Source organism: Chenopodium quinoa, unplaced genomic scaffold (genome assembly GCF_001683475.1).
Source record: "Chenopodium quinoa cultivar QQ74 unplaced genomic scaffold, ASM168347v1, whole genome shotgun sequence".
NCBI lineage: Eukaryota > Viridiplantae > Streptophyta > Magnoliopsida > Caryophyllales > Amaranthaceae > Chenopodium > Chenopodium quinoa.
Window position 1 is genome coordinate 691,384 of NW_018745403.1, and position 21,461 is coordinate 712,844.

Genomic DNA, 21,461 nt, shown 5'->3' on the forward strand with positions numbered 1-21,461 from the left:
CGAAATCAAAAAAGAAAAAGAGGAAAACAAAGAGCAGGGGTTGCGGTAGCTCGAGGAAGGCTAGGTCCCAAAAGACACCAGAAAATTGGAAAAAAATAAAATTGAGATCTAAAACTTAAGCTGTGATACCATGTTAGATTTTGGGAAAACTCCTCAAATTAGAGTGTGTACCATTAATCAATATATATAGAAGTTTACAAAGTATGGTTATCCTCATATGATAAGGATACCGAATATACACAAAATATATACAATAAATATCCTAATCTGTGACAAATATTATCCTATATATAATATCTATCACTACATGTACTAGATCCCGCTTGGTTTCTTATCATGGGTTCGTGGTCCATATCCATTACTACTTTGTACAAACCTAGTTTTTGCTTTGTCCACATGTATATGCCAATTTATTTTTTGGTATAGTAAGGAAAATGACCTAACAACATCTCTACCATCAAATACCCTCGTTTGACTTAAGGAGTTTAAGATCTAAGATAAAACTCTTACCAAGTGAGTAAAATTATATTTAGTTAATCAACCAATGTATTCTTTACCCTCCATTTTTAAATAATTGACACATTTGACTCTTTTTTTTTTTTCTTTTTTTTTTTTTCACTATTTATATAATAACTTTGACTATTGTTTTTTTGTAACATATAAAACACAAAATCATAAAATATATTGTTCAATAAGTATTAAAATAAAGGAAAAGGATAAACAAAGCCCTTAGGGCTATGTATAAGAAGCTAAAAAAAAATAAAATATTCAGAATAAATTAACATTAATTACACCAATGTGCACGTGATTTTGTCATGAATGCTTCACATATATCATTACCCTAAAATAATATAAATTTTCATTATATCAACTTTTTTTTTTAATTTTTTTTAACTAATATATAATTATACATATATTTAAAGTTAAACTAGTGCATTGACATGTGAGCCAAGTTTGATTGTGTCAATTAATTACTTCAATTAAAAATAATTACTAAGATTTTTTTGTTTGTTATTTATTTATTTTTACATTGATGATTTGTGTGATTAAATGTTTCACCTAATTTGTCTTAAAAAGGAGTCGTTGCAGCCATATTTTCAACATTTGAGTTGTTGGAACTTTAAGTCTTTTTGTGCTGAGTTAATTTCAAGCTGAGAATTATTAACTATCATCCATCAATTTTTAACTCCATTATATGATAGAAATTTAAAAAAGTTGATTAAACGGGCGAGAAATAGAGATTTATTGTAAGGAATACGTGTTAAAGTTTACTACAAAATGTATAGTCTGAAACATTACTTCTTATAATTTTGACTGTGCTTTTAACCGAAGTCCAAAAATGCATTCTACCTAGACTATAATGTCAATAATCTGGGCAATTTTTCTGACGTTAATGATTTAAATATCAAGGTATTTAACCTAACATTTGATGTGAAAATAAGTTATATCATAATTTAAGTCAATTCTTATGACATGAGGCCATAACTATAAGGGCCATTGTATTGTTGGTTGAAAACTTAACATATTTTTTGACCGTGTTTAGCGTACACAGCATTTGTGTTACATCTATCAGATGCACTGATAATAATAAACTTAAGAATGATTCATTACCCTTGTTACGGTTGAAAACTCCAAATGAGAAATAAAGAGAGTTTTGTAATTTATAGTTTAGTACAATGTATCTCATGCTCAATTAATGGAATACTCTGTAATATATTAGTTACCAAATTATACAATAGAGTACGATTTGTAAGTGGTATGGTTTGCATTTCACAATCTTGAGGTTGTGGGATCAAACCTCACTAAAGACACTTTAGGTTGGGGATTTCCTTACCCTCCCCCCCACTCCCAAAGTGTCTAGCCCGCTAACCCGGACCGGGAAAACCTATGAGAGGTTCCAACCCGATAGGGCCCTTCATCTTATCAGCCGAAAAAAAAAAAAAATAGATATTCGCAACCCTTCTAAAACTTTAAGCTATTGTATATGTAGGTCCTTGTAGGATTTGTAACAATCTGATTTACTGAATGGTTAACATAGAAGTTAACATTTAGTAAAATTAGGCAATAGCAACTAACAATTGGCTTATGAAATTACGGGATTTTTTTCCAAATTAAGCTATATTTAAAAAATATTTTGCAAAGTGGTTGCGTGGCAAAACTATTTACTAAACTAAGTTTCAGGCGTAAAACGCTGTCCTGGACAGCGTTTTTACCTGTTGACCTTTTTTTTTTTCATAAAACGTGATTGAGGCAGCGTTTCTTCAACATAAAACGGTGTCCTAAGCAGCGTTTTATGTACAATTTATTTTGCACATAAAACGCTGTCCGAGACAGCGTTTTTCCTGCTGGATGTAGCACACATCAACTAGCAGACTCCTCACATCAACTTCAGCCCCCAACCTTCCAACACTCATTCAGCCACCACCCGTCACCATTCAGCCACCACCCTCCACCACTCATCCAACCACCACCACCCGCCACCACCATCCTCCAACACCATCCCCACCACCAACCCCAACCTCAACCACCATTTCCACCGCCATCGCCATTCACGATCCCTGACAACCTCCCCACCATCGACCCCCACCAACCACCACCACTAACCACCACCACCACCACCACCAACCACCGCTTTTTCCTACCCTTAGCCACTTCAAACCACTCAAACCACCCCTAACAGCACTACAACCACCATGAACCACCACATTAACCACGACTGGCCATCGCTTCTACCCCGTTTCTCATTATGGAGCCCAAATGTCTTGTGTTTGATATATATCGGCCTAGAAGGATCTATTTTGACTGACATAAGTCCGATTTGGACAAATAAGGAAATTAAACTTCAAACTACACATAGATTCATTCAAAATACATTTATTATATTAATAATGTAAGTGTTATATACATCATTCTAGAAAATCCGGCTACAGCAAATAAATCAGATAATACTATCTCGACTCATTTATTTGGGGTAATGGTTCTCTATCCTATATGTCGGCCCTCTGTCTGATACGACGCCGCCTGTAATGAGTAATGGTGGTGAATGGGTCTCGGGGCGGTGGGAGAGTCTGCTGGCTGGACGATGGGCCCTCTTGGGTAGGGGTGGGCACAGAACTGTGGATGATGTAATCCTCTGCGTCTCTGGGTGACGTAGGATCACCTCCACCGCTACCTTGGCCGAGCTCGAACTGTGAATGGACGGAGTGACCATCATGACCGTCCCGCTTAGGGACGAGATAGCCATGACCATATCTCTGTAAGGTAGCCACGCCCATATCTCGCACCCGCTCGACCTGGGGTTTGGTGGGTCCATCTGCAAGGGCGATTGATAGTGTATCAACCATCACCACCATATCCGCCGCCTGCAATAATCATCGATCAGTCAATTGTAACAAACAATGTATGGCTACCCGATTCGGCCCAATACTGATCAACTTCATAGTTCTCGTTTATTTGATTGAACCAAGGTACGGGAGTTCTAACCAGGGGGTCGCCAACTTCCATGTGTGCAGGTTCAACATCCATGTTCTAAAGTCCATCTTCCTCCTCTCCGCTCTCGGCCTCATCATTTGTATACACATCATACACAGACAATTCGTTATTCACAATAGTTTCAAGATGATTTGGCACAAGTTGAGACGACGTTGCTTGAATATCATTTTGCATAGGCAAATAACTATGCAATTACATCGGTGAAGGTATGACGGTGTTTGATGTCGAAGGCCTAGGTTGGCCGGTCATTGCCACATATGCCCCCCCATGTACAGGTGAAGCTATATGACAACTAAACGACATGTGAAATTGATCGTCGTGCAGCATTCGACTGAAAGATCCCATCCCATATTCAGTTGATGAAATGGAATGTCGTGTAAGGGTACTTGGAAGGGCTCTGTGTTGTAACCGGAATTATATGTAGATTGTTGTTCTGCCCGAGTACTTTGTTGGGTACATATAGACACCATTTTTACATATATCTCAGTGGGAACACCCTTCATTGCAACAACGCTCTTTAAAGCTTTCAAATGCTTATTCGTAGAAACAGGTAACATTTGAACCCCATTGTCAGTCTCAAACCTCATTTTAATGTTTAGTTCAACATTCCTTGGGTTTGAACCAATACTACTATGAACCTCGTTCATCAAATCATTGAAAGTCATGTTCGGTTCAAGTGTTAGTGGTTCCATATTTCCCCCACTATACTCGACACGGGTCCATCGAACAAAATTTCACCACCCCATCGGCATAACAAAACTACATTTTGTGCAGCCATATTCTACATAACAACCAAAACACATTACACTTAAATGCACTAAATCATCCCTAAATCGCCATAATTAAACAACAATGTACATACTTTTCAAATTAACACAGCTTAGAAGCACTAAATCAACATTAATAAACAACAATGTAAGTTATCACAATCACTTAAAAACCAACAATTATCAACCATTATCAATAATTATCAACATTATCAACAATTATCTACACTAACAATTTAACATTTCCAACAATTTTCTACACTAACAATTCAACAATACCAACAATTATCAACACTAACAATTCAACATTATCAAGATTTTAACCACAATTTCTAAAACAAAAAAACCATTAAAAAAACCCTAGATTTTAAAAACCAAAGAAAGAGAGCGCAAGTACCAAAATCGGGGTGATGTGAGGCTACTCAGGGTTGTCGGTCGTTGGCAGGCGGTGGTCGGAGGGTGGCGGCGGCGGTTGGTGGCGGCCTGAAGGACACGTTCTTGCTTTGAGTTAGAGAGAGATTGAGTGAGGGAATGCAATTGAGTGTAATTGGCAGAAAGCTGATGCTGGGATTGTATTCCCACATGAAACGTTGTCTGGGACAACGTTTTATGTAAAAAAAAATTGTACATAAAACGCTATCTCGGACAGCGTCTTATGAGTATTTGATTTTTTTTAAAAAAAAAAAATCAGAAAATAAGAAAAAAAAAAAAGTCAACAAGTAAAAACGCTGTCCGAGACAACAGCGTTTTATACTTAAATTTTTTTTTTTTTTTAAAAAAAACCAGGGTATAAACGCTGTCCGAGACAGCGTTTTACCCCAGAAACTTAGTTTGGTAAATAGTTTTGCCACGCATCCATTTTGCAAAATATTTTGTTAAAGAAGTTAGTTTGGAAAAAAATCCGAAATTACGGGGTACATAAGTTAAAAAATTACATTTTTTTTTGGCAACTACTTTAAACTATGGCTGTCTGAAGGAATTAAATCAGCAATTCATTTCTTTGCAAAGAATATGGAAGCATATCCTAACAAAAATTCTCAACACAACTAACCTTAAAACAAGTAACATATAGCTACATGTAAGCCAACATCATTTTGTTCCATCTATGTATGGCGACAGCAGCAGGGAGATGAGTTAAAGGTTGATGAAATAGTTTCATCAGTAACTCATTGCCAAAAAATTAGACCTCTCTTCTCCAAGTTACCCATAGCTTTCTGCTGGCATTCCAAGCAGGCATTTTTCTGGGGAATGACGACCTCAGAAATAGCAACCTGAGAACATGAGCAAAGCCCAGATCAATAGTTTATCTCTTAAAGCTGCGGGCATGGGCAATTGGGCACCAGCTTAAGCCAATCATTGAGGTCCCTTAATAAATCAGACATCATGACGACACAGAAACCAACAGCTGCTAGAAGAGAATAAAGTAAGGGCTTGTTTTCTGTAGTGCTCTGCTTAAAAGGATACCCCATGTAATTTACTGCAAATGTGACAACCTGCAACATCAATTGAACCATGTATGAAACTGTGTTTACCAGGTTTGGATAAAAATTAGAGTCTGGCTCAATATATTCATCAAGCATGTATTTCCCAGCCTCCTTCCCGGCACTAGTCAAGTAATGGAGGTGGACAGAAAACTGTCCAATTAAAGAGAGAAAAACGTAACAGCAGAATATACTGGGGTGGACTGGGTGGTCAATCAGCTGAGAGTCTGAATTGGGTGAGCATGGGAGATGAATAGGAAAAATGCAGCAATGAAAACCTCACACTAATAGTTGCCTGGATATCACCAAGCTTGACACCATCCAAGTTCATGACACCGAACACGTAGGCAGTTGCAAGGCAGTTAAATTGAACATCTGAAGTGTAGTAACAAGAGTACTCTGACCCTGACGCATGATATCTGTAATTTGGTCCACTGATGCATGCGTTAATGGCGAAGCCATAGACGCATTCCCTAACTTCACAATAGGGGCTGAACGGCCATCACCACCATCTTCATTCATCTCTTCCATCATTTATTTCCAGCTGTTTCTGCAACTCAACTGCCTAACACTGACAACTTTCTTATCCTCCGAAGCAATCTCTTGTTTCTTGGACTTGGATGTAGTAGTTACATTTCGAAGCTTCAGAGCGATCTCCACTTTGGTTTGAGGACAGCATTTAGCAAAACCACCCCACCCCAGGCACCCCAACATGTGCCTAATACATTTTAGCAGAGCAAAACCATTGATTATAGAGCCTACTACATGTAGTAAAGCATGGACTAGAGAAGAACCTTGTATCAGATTGTGATGCTGTCCCTCTGAATGAGTTCAGCATAAAATAGGACAGATTGTTATATCTTTAAGGGTGTAAAAGAAGCAATTACAAACATGCAGAAAATATGGAATACTTTTTTCCTTCCCTGAAAGCCCCCTATCAAGTATACAGGTTTACCACCTATCAATTCTATCAAACTTATGCTTCCTCATAGCTAAACACCCCCCCTGGTGAAATTATCGTCAAATCAACTGGTGAGAATTTTAGACGGGTGAGATACTGGCAGTAACAAGGGAAATCTACAAAAGCTTCTGGAGACTTAATTAATTCTTTCAGCTGTTGCTAAATTTATTGGCACAATCCAACTTAACATGCAAATTTTCTCTTCTTTCATTTTCACTTCCCTTCCCTGAGTTTCCTTTCCAATCCTCTATTCCCCATCCATCTAACAAGACAAGTCTAACAAGTATCACACAAAAACATCAACTTCTAATCCTCTATAGAACCCCATCCATCTATGCCCCAGTCACTTCCCAGCATCAGCTGGATAATCATCTGACTAGTTCAAACACATATGTACAACAATTGACCAAACCCCAAGCACCTTATTGAGGAGGTGATTAAATATGCAAATACTCAAATACTCAACGGTCTTCATCAATCTCACTATGAAACATAAAAGCCCAAGCAACGCTGAAAGAGCACAACTTTCTCTTGATCAATGATAAAATTGTCCAATACATTTCCATGCCAAGCAGTAGTCCATTCCTACCCTGACCATGGTGATCATAGCCAAGTATTGTAAATGTTACAGAAAGGTTTGCTCTCCGGATCATATTTCAAGTCACAAGCTCAAGTAACATAGTATCTAGACAGTTCAATTAGCATGAAATTTCACGCTTAGTAGAAATTAAGACATCTCACACATTTAAACAGTTTGATTGAACTTACACCATGCAATCTTTTCATTTTTTTTTTCTTTTTTCTTTTCATTTTCCACAAGGCATTATTTAAAAATTCACTCTTTGCGAACACATCAGTATGCAACATAATAGAAGACCATGAAGTACAAAAACTACCTGCTTGAGAGCTCTAACATCACTGTACCATCGCCACATATTAATGTCATCCTTCCCACAGTTTTTAATGTGGTCATGATGAGCTCTTTCTATTCTGGAGCAACCCGAGCAAGCGCCAGTTGATCTTTTTGATCAACAAGGCTTGTCAATCTAATGGCCTAATTGCAATAATGAACAACAGTGTTAATTTGCCAGCTCATAAAATTGCACTGTCATATGCTTAGACAGTATAAAGGCCAGTTAGCTGTGCTGGAGCGTTTCATAAATCCGTTTGTTAACATGTTGGATTCCGTTTGTATGATATACCAAGTATACCTTTACTAATTACTCCTTTCCCAAAACCCTTACAAAATTTTCCTTATTTCCTTTATTATTACACAAACACTAATCACTCAAACAAATACTTGTAATAAAGTTTGCTAAACTGCTTGCTCTAAAGCAACTGATAGTGACTTTCACTTTAAAGCAACTGACACTGACTCTCAGTATGAAAATGATAATACAAATTCCAACTTCATTGCTAAACTGCTTGCTTTTGTTTCGTAAATCAAAGCATAAACTAAGAAATTTAACATAATATACAAAACAGGAGACTTATGTTATTTTTTGTTATGAACCCCAACCTAAATTTCAGCTGGTGCGACCTTATGAATTTTAAGTTATTATGTACAATTACAATCGCGACTATTAAGAGTTTTTGTAATTTACCACCTTAATAAACCCCACGTTTTGATTGAACTGCCTGATTTCATTTTATTTTAAAATACCACCTAACAATTAAAAAATAATTGATTTCACCAATGTTTCCTGATTTCGGTGATGATTCCAACAACATATAAATGACACACTATAACATCTTAAATCAGGGTTCCAGTCTTTCTAATGATCCTTGAATATTCCAATTGGGAAACTATTTTTCCCGAATTCTTAACCAACTTGACATTAGGTTCCATGGGGGTGTTCACGGGACACTTATCAAACATATTGAACCGTTTGATCATTTTCTCAATATAATGAGATTGACTTAAAATAAGTCTACCATTATCCCTTATAATCTTGATGCCTAAAATGACATCCGCCTCCCTCAAATCTTTCATCTGAAAAAATGAGGATAAGAATTCCTTGGTCAATTCTACTTGTTGTAGACTTGTACCAAAGATAAGCATATCATCAACATATAGACAAATGATGACACCATGACCTTTGTCATCAAATTTGCTATATATACACTTATCAGCTTGATTCACTTTGAATCCAAAGGACAAAATCGTGTCATCAAATTTCCGATGCCACTGTTTTGGTGCTTGCTTAAGTCCGTACAATGACTTAACCAATTTACACACCTTATCTTCCTGTCCTTCCAAAACAAACCCTTCAGGTTGTTTCATGTACACTTCTTCCTCTAGATCTCCATACATGAATGTCGTTTTGACATCCATTTGATGAATTACTAGATTATATACCGAAGCCATTGCAATTAATAACCTTATTAAGGTGATTCTTGCAACCGGTGCATAGGTGTCAAAATAATCAACACCTTGCTTTTGCCTAAAGCCTTGAACAACCAATCTGGCTTTAAATTTCACTATGGAGCCATCTGGTCTCCTTTTCCTAGTGAAAATCCACTTGCAACCAAGAGGTTTGCAACCAGGAGGTAAATCTTCTAAGACCCAAGTGTTATTTCCCATGATGGAATCCATCTCATCATTTATAGTCTCTTTCCAAAATGCACTATCTTGGGAAGAAATTGCTTCACTATAAGTCTTTGGGTCACTATCCACATTGAAACAATATGGAGTAGTAGAAATAAGGGTATCTCGAGAACCTTCAACTAGGTAGATTATAAAATCATCACCATAGTTTTTAGGTCTCCTATCCCTAGTACTCCTCCTAACTTGAGGAGGCTCAACATTCTCTTCATTGAATGTTTCTTCATGAGGAGGTTCAAGTTGTACATCCAACTCTATTATCTCCCTATCATTGGCACTTATTTGTAGATCTTTAAGTCTACTCATTAATGAAAATCGGTTTTTCATAAAAAATTACATCTCTTGACTCTATAACCGAATGAATCGATATATAGTCATTTTGTTCTATTACATAGAACCTATAGGTTTTTCTCTGCTCAACATAACCTATAAAAATGCAATCCAAATCCCTTTCACCAAGCTTTCTTTTCTTGTTGCCGGGCACTCTTACGATTGCCCTACAACCCCAAACCTTGAGATATTTCAAGTTTGTCTTTCTTTTGTACCAAAGTTCACAGGGAGTAGATTCTTTTCCCTTTATGGGAACCCGGTTAAGAATGTGACATGCTGTCAACATTGCTTCACCCTAGAACCCTTCTCTCAAACCAGAGTAAGATAACATGGAATTAACCATCTCTTCAAGAGTTCTGTTTTTCCTTTCAGCTACACCATTTGATTGTGGTGCATAACCAGTTGTAGTCTCATGAATTATAGCCAAAGATTGGAAATATGTTGGATCATAGTTCTCCATCCTTTTCTTGTAAGAAATGCAGTCCTTGCGGTGACCAAATTTACCGCATTCCCAACAAGCAAACTTGTTGTTGTTTGCTTGCTTCTTGGACTTTCCCTTAAAAGAGTTATTATTCTTCCTCTTTCCACTAGTGGAAGCACCAGTTTTCCCTTCCTCCACCAAATTAATGGTAGATGAGCTAGGATTCCCATCCTTAGCATTTTCCATGGCTCTTATCCCTTCTTCAACTTGAAGATGGGTGACCAACTCGGACAAAGACATGTCCTCTTTCTTGTGTTTGAGATCATGCTTAACACTTTTCCAACTAGAAGGTAACTTGTTAATTATGCTTGAAACAACAAATAATTCATCCATAGATATACCATGTTGTTTCAAGTTCCCATAGATTCGTTGTAATTCATGAAATTGGTCCATTATGGACCGACCATCAACAAACTTAAAATTATTAAATTACTTACTAATAACTTCCTACTTCAAGCATCTTCACCCATATATTTGCCTTCTAAGGACTCCCAAAGCTCCTTAGCCGACTCAACATTTTGATAAACATCAAATAAATCATCCTCCATACCATTCAATATATGACCATGACATAAAGTCATCGTTGTCCCATTTCGACCTTTCCCGAACATTTTCCAAGGATTCATTCTCATGTTCACTAGGCCTTGGAGTACTAATGACATAGGCTACATTCAAAGATGTAAGAAGAAAGTACATCTTCTTCTTCCATCTTCGAAATTCCACACCGTCAAACTTCTTGAGTTTGACAAAATTTGTGGTCAATTCTTTCACATTAGACATGCTTGCTCTATTTAAACTCTTTAGATTGTTAGGTTTTCAAGTAATTCTAGAGTAAGAACTACTTTAATAATTGTGAGAACAAAACCTAAAAGTGTATAATCAATATCAAATTATACAACAATCCTAATACAATTCAATGTATTACAACCAAACACCAAAATATCACAATATTCCAGAAATTACAACGAAAACCCTAGTGTGAAAGATAATAAACTTTCCTCTACTCCAAGCCTTAGAAAACAAACATGAACATGAGAAAAACCGGTGACCGCTTGAGTCTCAATCCTTGATACACTGTCTTAGGCGTGTGAACACTTTCCTAAAGAGTTTAATTTCCCCCACAATGGTGCTTGGGTTTGATCCGGAAATACTCTTTGAGATACAAAAGACAACCAATTGTTCTTTGCACTAAGAATCGAATTGAAGATGAATAATTTACAATACTGAATTAATTGCGAGAGAATTCTCACAAAAGTTTGCAAGAAATTTGAGAGAATAAGGGTGGAGAATTTCTTTGGAGAGATTGAGAGAATTTTTCTGTCCATCTCAAAAAACAAAAGCCCCGATCTAATATAAAGGAAATAACCGCAAAACCGTAGAAGAGGGAGGAGGCGGGGGCGCGCCACCTTCGTGCGCGGGCGCTCCTCCCCGTTTTGCCAAGTTTCCAATTTTTCCAACAACCTGGCGCGGGTCGCGCCAAACTTTGGCGCGGGCGGAGGAGCGGGTGCGCCTCCAAAATCTGCCAGATTTTCCAGAAACTCAGCGCGATTTTGTCGCGCTTTCGGAGCGGGTCGCGCCTGCCTTTCACGAGCGCTAACAAGTGGAGCGAGCTCTCCACTTCAACACTCTAAATAACTCAACATAAACTACTCTGTAAGTAATTAAAGAACTTAACAACTTCATCATAATATGTAATACTTGAATGAAAAACACAGTCCGAAAGCATGGTATATCACTATATCTCCCTTAATGTACCAACTCCCAAGTGTGAGAGAAAGGAATTTAACTCTATGATGTGCTTTGAATTGTAAAAGTTAGGTTATGTTTTCTACACTTGGATGAAGGTGTTCAAATATGAATTTTCTAATCTTGTTTGAAATCAATAAGAATAAGTACTAAGATTTTGAAATAAAGGTGAAGAGACAAATTGCTAGATGTTAATTTACGAATGCAACACAGATAAAGTTGCGGACAATGAAATTGATATCGGAATGTTCAATAACTTCACATTCTACTCCCATAGAGTCAATTCCTTCTCACTTTGCCTCGAAAAAGGTTTCCCGATTTTCTCAAGGCTGTATTCCTTTTCAAGAATTTGTTAGATCAAAATCAATCACAAATTTAGCCAATTAAGGCAGTTGTTCATTTTCTAATTTCTATAACTTATGTCACTAACCCAGTCACAAAATGAAAGCAGAAAATTCAAATTAAAATCGACATACACACTATAATCAGCACAACATCAAATTCATTCACATTTCTATAGTTCTAAAATTACAAAAAAAAAAAAAAAATTAAGAATTATGATTGCGCGCAATTTAAACACTCAAATAAACTCAAAATCAAAAATTCATGATCCAATTTCTCAAAAATAAAACTACTAAACTCAAATAAATACAAAGTAGATTTCAGAAACAGTAAATTCAAAATTCAAAATAATAAAATTAAATTTGATTGAATTTGTAACTAGCAAGTACCTTGATTAAATTGAAGAATGAAGATCACAAGAGCTAAGGCGAGATTCGGCGGCATTGCAGATGGCGGAAGTAGAATCGGCGGCAGAAGTCGAAGGATGAGAATTTGAATTGGAAGTTCTTGAATCGAAATTGGAAAATAAAAATTCAAACGATGAAAAAGAAATTTTTGGTCGAGGGAAGACATAAATATAGGGTTGATAGTTTGATTCCTGATTCAGTGATACTCTCTCAGACTCTCATTTCAGGATTTCAGTAACAGTAACCCAGGCAAAATATAAATGACAAAAAGAAAAACCTCGTAAACCTTACGTGACTGCATCCAACCATCCAACCGATTCCAAGATGTACATGTACGGTGAAATGAATATGAAATTTGTGGGTCCATAATAAAATGAGTCTTACTTTGGGTCCAATAGCTTGGTCCATTTCAAGCCATTTTACTAAGTTTTGTAAGTCCTCTTTGAGGCTATTTTTGTGGCTTCTTTTGGAAGCTTTTGAAATGAGATCTTGTGGTAAACAAGTGACCAAGTAAATAGCTAAGAGCTGAGCATTTACACGCACAAAATAGGGAGAGAGTGAAGGTTTATACAAGAGCTTCCAATTTTGAATTTTTCTAGAAAACTTTTAGAAAATCGTCTGTTTTCAAAAATTCCACCGTTGGATCGTGCTCAAATATTGACAGCTTATTCCTGACATCAAGGGGTTAAATTAGGACGGTTGGATCGTCAGTTTTAGCTCTTTTTGTTCAAAAACGTCTCTGGATAAAACAACTGTTTTTTGGGTGAATTCTACTCTTTTTACTCTCTAATTTCAATCTTATTGTTTGTTTGTTGTTGGTGGGTTATGAATCCTTTGTAAACTAATTAATTTGGGATTATTTTTCCCTCAATATATCAATAAGAGAAGCTAGGGTGGACTCCTTAAACGCTCCCGTGGTTTTTATCCTTGACATCGAAGGGATTTTCCACGTATAATCCTTGTGTGTTGATTGTTATCATTTCTTCATTGGTTTGTTGGTGTTATTGTTGTTTTGCCACTGCTCTATTGCTGATCTAGTTGTGCTACTTTGGTTGTGTGAGAATTTGGGTTGATTGGATTGAATTGTTGGTTGATTGTCTTGTGTGTTATATTGTAGGTATCGTAGTGACCCCCTTTCGATACCTACAACTTGGTATCAGAGCCGGAATTTAAATTGTCACATTATGGAGTCGAGTAGTAGTAGTTCGATGGTTAAATTGACATTAACTAATTATTTAATTTGGAGACCTATGATGGAAGATCTGTTGTATTGTAAAGACTTACATGAACTGATAGAAACAACCATAAAGACAAATGGTAGCATTCACTAGTACAAAAACATTCATTTGCGTCTCTCATTTAGGGTATATTTGCGTCGCTTCTATGAGCGACGCAACAGCTCACGACGCTATGACCCAAAGTCATTTGCATCGCTCATAAATAAGTGTTATTTGCGTCGCTCGTTTACAAATGCACGACGCTAATAAAAGTTATTTGCGTCACTCGTTTGTTAAATGAGTGATGCAAATGACTCTTTTTGATAGCATATATACTGTTATTTGTGTTACTTCTTTAATAAACGAGTGACACAAATGACTCTTTTTAATAACATATATTTTGTTATTTGCGTCACTTCTTTAATAAATGAGTGACGTAAATAACTGGTTTGAGGAAGAGAAAATGAGCTATTTACATCACTTCTTTTTTAAAGAGAGATTCAAATAACATTTTTTTAAAATACCAGACATTAAAACAATATCCCTTTGTATAATATAATAATGCAAGACAAAAAATTAAAATAATAAGATCAAGTACAAATTTCGACATAATTTCCTTTGTATTTTGGCCTACCCATTAATTTGGGAATGACGACGCCTTGTATTAACAACCTATCAAATAAGTTTACAACTCAACAATATTGACATCTTCATCATAAACAACTAACACAAGCACCACGACCAACCCAAATGTTGGTAAACCAAATGCGTTCATCTCAAGCCTAAGAACTAAAACAAAATAATCCTATAAATAAATGGAATTTGATAAGTTTAAAGCTAACAGAATCTGCATAATCCCTAACACAACAAGTCCATAATGGAAGTCTACTTCCTTTTTCTCTTGCAAACAGTTTAAAGTCACCAACTCCTAAAATAAAATAATGGATCAATAAACAATCAAAGATGAGAATTAAGCATCAAAGCAGCAAAATAAAATTCTACAATTATTTAAACAACTAAAATAACTACAGAACAACCTGGTAAAATTATTTGAATACAAACATTGTATCATAGTTTATCTATTCACAGCTAAGTATATCATGGAACATTTTCGAGCAACAAAAAATATGGGAAAGAGCATCTCTTAGTAGGGGAACAAAGAGCTACAAAAAAAAGTATACATGACCATCCTATGTATTCAATATTCACTAGAACTAATTTTTGACCCTATAAAAAACAGTAAAATGAGCAGCAAAACATCCAAAAAAAAACATAAAAAAAAAAAAAAAATTATAGTCTGTTAGTGCCTAGCATAGAGCTAGGAAAATTTTGCACATTTAAAGATGTAGGTTACAACCTAAGATTGATAAAGAATCCTCAAAAACGGCAGAGTACATTGTAGCCCATATTTTTAAATCCCAAACGGAAGTTGCACGCAAAAACAGATTTAATCACATCTTTAACGGAAGCTAGCCAATAATACTCAATCCCAAAGTCGGTCAATTGAAAGAGGGATCCCCTTGGCATGTTTAACTTTCTATAACTACACCTTTTCAAGCAGCCGATAATATATAGGAGGTCGAAAGGTGAATAGGGTTTAAATTTTGTTCTACTTTGGCTTCATCTGCATCTACAAAATCAGATACTCAAGGCTTTATTTTGATAGCACAGAACTTTAAATTTCATAGAACTGCACAAATGCTTTGGTTTAAAACAGGAAGGCCTATAAAGCTTAGTGAGAACAAGACCAAACACCTAACACTACACGAAACCAGCAAATTGGCAACGGTTCAAACCCCCCCAAAGGCAACGGTTTTGAACCGTTGAGTATTTGAGGGTTGCCAAATCCCAAAAAAATTGGCAACGGTTAACCGTTGCCATTGACCATGGCGCCCTTTTTTTGTTTTTAAAAGTAATTGGCAACGGTTAACCGTTGCCAAAGACAATGCGCGCCTTTTTTTTTTTAAATATTGGCAACGGTTAACCGTTGCCATTGACCTGTATTGTTTTTTTTTTTTGCTGCACTAATATTGACCTTTTTTTTTTTTTTTGGCTGCAATATTATTAATATTATAATAGTAATAATAATAATAATAATAATTATTATTATTATTATTATTATGATAATAGTAACATTAATTAGTATTATTAATAACAAAACATAAATAATTAATAATAACAATCGCAAGAGATGATATAAATTAGAAAAATGTTTCATGTATAGTACATAATTAATAAGCTAAGGCTAAGCTAGGATTGATGAAGAGATGATATAGTACAAAAATGTATGACGATATTTACAAATTAAATGTGATGTAGGTCGCCAACATCTCCCGAATTACATGGAGTTCCTCGCTCGTGTATGGAAGTCCCGTTTTCCCCTTGCAAAACTTAGAATACACAAAACGTGAGTTAGTAGAAGTGAATTAATAATAATTGGGGTTAGTTATAGGTGCCTAATGCTTGAGATTACAAGAAAAGAGCAAGTAAGAGGTTTTGGGACGCAATTTCAACCAAAATGGCTCAAGTAAGGCCATTTTGGCTACTATGATGCCTATTTTCTATAATTCTTGTCTATTGAACTCATAACTAGTTAAAACATGTCATTATCACTTAGTTAAATGTGACTAATGCTTGAGATTACAAGCAAAGAGCAAGTAAGTGGTTTTGGGACGCAATTTCAACCAAAATGGCTCAAGTAAGGCCATTTTGGCTACTAGGATGCCTATTTTCTATATTTCTTGTCTATTGAACTCATAACTAGTTAAAACATGTCATTATCACTTATTTATAGCTGACTAATGCTTGATATTACAAGAAAAGAGCAAGTAAGAGGTTTTGGGACGCAATTTCAACCAAAATGGCTCAAGTAAGGCCATTTTGGCTACTAGGATGCCTATTTTCTATATTTCTTGTCTATTGAACTCATAACTAGTTAAAACATGTCATTATCACTTAGTTATAGGTGCCTAATGCTTGAGATTACAAGAAAAGAGAAAGTAAGTGGTTTTGGGACGCAATTTCAACCAAAATGGCATACCTCTTCAAGCTGACGTGTGTCTGTACAATGACTCATCACTATGTCATAAATGAATCTCATCACGTATAGGCCACAGTCAACTCCATTTTCGTGTTTTGCGCACTAGCATGAGGAACAAAGCACATGAATCAAAATGCATAGCAAATAAGCAACATCTTAAGCATTGTAAAGTAAGAAAATCACAACATCATGGGTGAATTACCTTGGGCGCTTTCCATGTAGGACCTTGAGGAGATCGAGGATTTATCTTCTTCATGGTACTACAAAAAATCAAAGTAATAAGTTCAAATTTGACTAGTATAATCAATACATATGAGTTAAGATATGAAAATGAATAACAAGAAGTGAAACAAACTAGATGCTTACTTTTGCAGTATGGACCTCACGAGGCGCTTTCTTACTTGAGGTAACCGAGCAGAATCAAAGTAGAAGATTGTGTTACTGGAAACACAAATCACAAGTAGGGTCCAATGATAACTACACACGAGACAAACAAATCAATAGTTAGCCTATTACAACAAATAAACTGGGAAAACAAATGAACTTGACTAGCAAAATCAGACGTACTCCTCATAGTATGGGACGAATATAAACTTGTCTCCCGCACTCACTGATTGCCTGATACCCCGTTCAGCATAGTACAACACGTCAGCGGAGTTGCCTAAAATTCTAGCAGTGGACATCTGCTCAGGGCACAACCACCCAACTTCACAAGGAGATTCAAGCTCCCATATTTGCTCCTGGAGTGCTCTGCATGCATGATAACACAATGTTAATCGAAAACCAAACGACAAACACCACTAAACTAATAATATAAATTGAGTACCAGTTGAATTATCTCATGGATATTTGAATGAGGGAAATGTTAAGCATTGCACCACTTAGAAATTCCTTCACATCTTCTTTGAATAGCCATGCCGTTGCATCATCATCGTATTGGAACATTTCCTTAGGAAGTTGGATTTGGATGGGGCTGTCATTAGGCAACACGCAAACACGGTTGTGCAAATAAGCTAACTCCTGAGATAACGATTGAAGCACCGTGTCTTCAACTAATGGAGTAGCTTGCGTAGCTGAACACCGTGAAGGGCTCTTCATCGACGCTTTTCCACTCACCGAGCCATGTTCACTCCTGTTCTTTGGCCCCTCCACCCTCTTCTTTGGAGTTTGGCTGTTCTTCGATGGCTAATAAGACAAATCATATAAATAGTTAGAAAAGATTTCCATCCAACCCTTTGGAAGAAAAGATTAAATCGTGAAATCTAAATCTTAATTACCTGGTTCATCAACCGTATCCAAGCAGATGGCCATTGCACAAAACTACCTTTTGCTGCCCAGAGTGTAGTGAACTCATCCTCCTCCACGGGCACAGGTATTAAGATCTCCTCGAACCCGGGAACCACAGAATGGATCCCGACAGAATAATGCTCAGGCAGAAGAGGTCGAAGATGGACCGTACCTTGTTCGGCCGGTTGTGCACTACCATAGGCAACAACTTTCAGAGGTCCATCATATGATTCGCCCGGGTGAAGAAGTTCACAACGGGTCTCTTCCTGCACCAATTAGGAAGATACTTCATTTAAATATTCATAACTAAGTATCTTAGGTGTAATATAGGATTTAAATCAAGCATTGAGCTAAAATCATGAAAAATGGGCAAGTTAGAACTCATTTAGGCCATTTCGAGCCGTAAATACTCTAAATGAACCTAAAACTTGTGAAATTGCTTTTTTTAGGTTGTTTCAAGCCATAAATATTCATAACTAAGTATCTTAGGTGTAATTAATCCTGGGCACCGTGCCGGGCCGTGCCGCCGCGGGCCATAGGCTGGTTCGTGCCGTGCCGGTCGTGCCGGCGGGCCCAGGATTTCGTGCCGTGCCGTGCCGGCCATTTTCACAGGCCAGCCCACGGCACGGCACGACCCTCGTGCCTGGCGGGCTCGTGCCGTGCCGGCCACGTGCCGGCCTGCGGGCTGGCAGCGGGCTGGTGCAGTTTTCAAATATATATATATATATATATATATTTTTAAATATATGACAACATTATAAATTAATAAGTTTATAATTTATATAAGTTATAAAATTATAATTATAAGTTTTATAAGGTTATAACTTATAAGTTTATAACTTATAAGTTATAAGTTATTAAGTTATGAATTTTATAATTATAAGTTGAATATTTATGTTTTATAATTTGTATATTCAATATTTATATTTATATATTTACTTTATACTATTACTTTAAAATTTAATGTTTATGATTTATTAGTAATTGGTATAATTTTATTTGTTTAATATGAATTTACAAATTGTAACAAAACGGGGAAAAAAGGCAAATTGGACTTTGGATGTGAATAATGCGTACTTTATATTATTATTAATTGAGTTGAGAAAATTGTACAATGATAACAATGATAAAAATCATACAATGATGGTATTAAACAAAAATTGGAAAATGATAAAATTGATATTTTTAAAATCGTACAATATACAATAATTGTCTATTCTTCTTCTCCTTCTTCTTGCTCGTCTTCGTCTTCGTCTTCGTCTTCGCCTTTGCCTTCAAGGTCATCGGCTAGTTGCATAGATTGGGAACTAGCCAAACCCGAACCGGAAGCGGAGGTTCCTTCTTCGTTGTCGTTGTGGTCGTAAGAACGGTCTTGTGAGCGATTTTCCGCATCCAACCAATCTTTGAAACACACGCACATTTCTAGTGTTTCGGGTTTTAGACTTGTTCTTCTATCGTCTAAAACCCTTCCGGATGCGATAAAAGCTCGTTCGGAGGCGACAGAGGAAACTTGGATAGCAAGAATGTCTCGTGCCATTGCCGCCAAAGTTGGATGCTTCGAGCTTTGTTGTTTCCACCATGCAAGGAGGTCGAGGCTGTTTATCTCATCGTCGTCCATGCCTTTGGTGAAGTCGTAACTCAGGTACATCTGCAACTCCGAGACGTCGCTTTGCGTTCTCCTGATTGATGAATCACCTGAAAACCTTAAAATCAAGTTAGTAGCTTGTGAAAATAAATGTTTGGCCTTCTTACTTACGTTTTTGGATGGTTGGGAAGGCCCTGAGCGAGGAACGGTGCCATATTTGGCTTCATAGACTCTATATAAAGCAAAAAACTGATCCTTCACATTAGTCTTATAGTTTTCTACATCATCGTCAAGAAACATGCATTGAAAGTAAATGTCAACTAACATAAATGTGTTTTCATACTTTTGCCTAGGATCTAATATGGAAGCAAAAATATAAATCAAAGGAATCTCACTATAATATTTACGCCACTTTTTTTCCATTGCTGGAAGATACTGATCATAATCACTTTGATGGCGATGATCAGCGAAAAGTTGGGCGAGTAAGCATGCATTAGAAAGAAAGTTTTGAGCACAAGGATTGTAAACAGTAGAAAAACAATACGTCATGTTATATAATAACTGTAAAAATTGCATATATCTTTCACAGTTATTCCAATCATCATCATACAAAGCATTTTGTGGAAATTTTTGGTTGTAAAATAATGTTAACGGGCCCTTGTACTCAATTGCCTTTGTTAACATGTCATAGGTGGAATTCCACCTAGTTGGGCAATCGGTTCTAATTTTTATTACCTTTATCTTTTGTTGTTTTAGAAAACTCTTCCATTCTTGGTATCTCATGTTAGAGCTATTAATAGACATAATAGCATCTCTGATTTTGCTGTAGTATGGGCCAATTGCCCGAACTCCATCCTGTACACATAAGTTAAGTACATGGCAAACACATCTAGTATGAAGAGCTTCATCGTCTAATAGTACATCGGTTAAGTTTTGTTTGATAAGATTAGCTGTGTATGTCATAGAGGTTGCATTATCAAAAGTCATAGACATAATTTTATCTCGAAGGTTGTATTCGTCTATTGCTTGCATTAAATGGTGAGCAATGTTAATGCCGGTGTGTGGGTATTCCAGCATTTTGAAATGTATTATTCTTTTTTGTAACATCCATTGATCATCTACCCAATGGCAAGTCACACATAAATAGTGATATTTATAACCACTATCCCAAGAATCGGCTGTTAAAGATACTCTACAGTTAAGGTTACTCAATTCGGCTTGTAACCGAACTTTGTACTCTAGGAAATTTTTCATTGCGGCGGAACGAACAATGTTCCTAGAGATTCTTTTATGTTGGGGTTGTAGTGCTTTGTTAATGTAGGTGTTGAATGCGTCACTTTCCGAGAAAAGAAAAGGTTGTTCGGCGTGTACTATCATTTTTCATAGTTCATCCCTATCCCTCTCATAGTTGTATGTAAAGCCGTATGGATGGAATTAGGAAATTTTGGGCTGGGTTGGATCACTAGCTGGTTTTGCACAAGATTTCATGTGTCTAGATAAGTGTCCCGTCCCGTTTTTGGTAACTGCCGTGAATACACTATTACATGTTTTACATTTTGCCCATTGTTCACCATCTTTACTTAGGACAAAATAACGCCATACCTCACTCCTTCGGTTTTTCAAAAGTAGCATCTCAGTTTCGGTTAACCATTCATGATGTGTGTGATGGTTAGTAGTGGGACTAGTGGGAGTGGCAGTAGAAGGGGTAGAACCGGAGGGA

At 36.5% G+C, this 21,461-nt stretch overlaps 1 long non-coding RNA gene across 3 annotated transcripts; it reads right to left on the minus strand.

Moving 5' to 3' along the window:
- Positions 1–5,226: 5,226 nt before the first annotated feature.
- LOC110713047 lies at positions 5,227–12,954 on the minus strand. Of its 3 annotated transcripts, none has more exons than XR_002509750.1 (2): positions 12,595–12,954; positions 5,227–5,530 (listed from the first exon to the last, which is right to left on the minus strand). It is a non-coding gene; the product is annotated as an uncharacterized LOC110713047 (long non-coding RNA). The 3 variants fall into 3 exon arrangements; XR_002509748.1 differs by having other exon boundaries at positions 5,227–5,752; XR_002509749.1 differs by having other exon boundaries at positions 5,227–7,755.
- Positions 12,955–21,461: the final 8,507 nt, after the last annotated feature.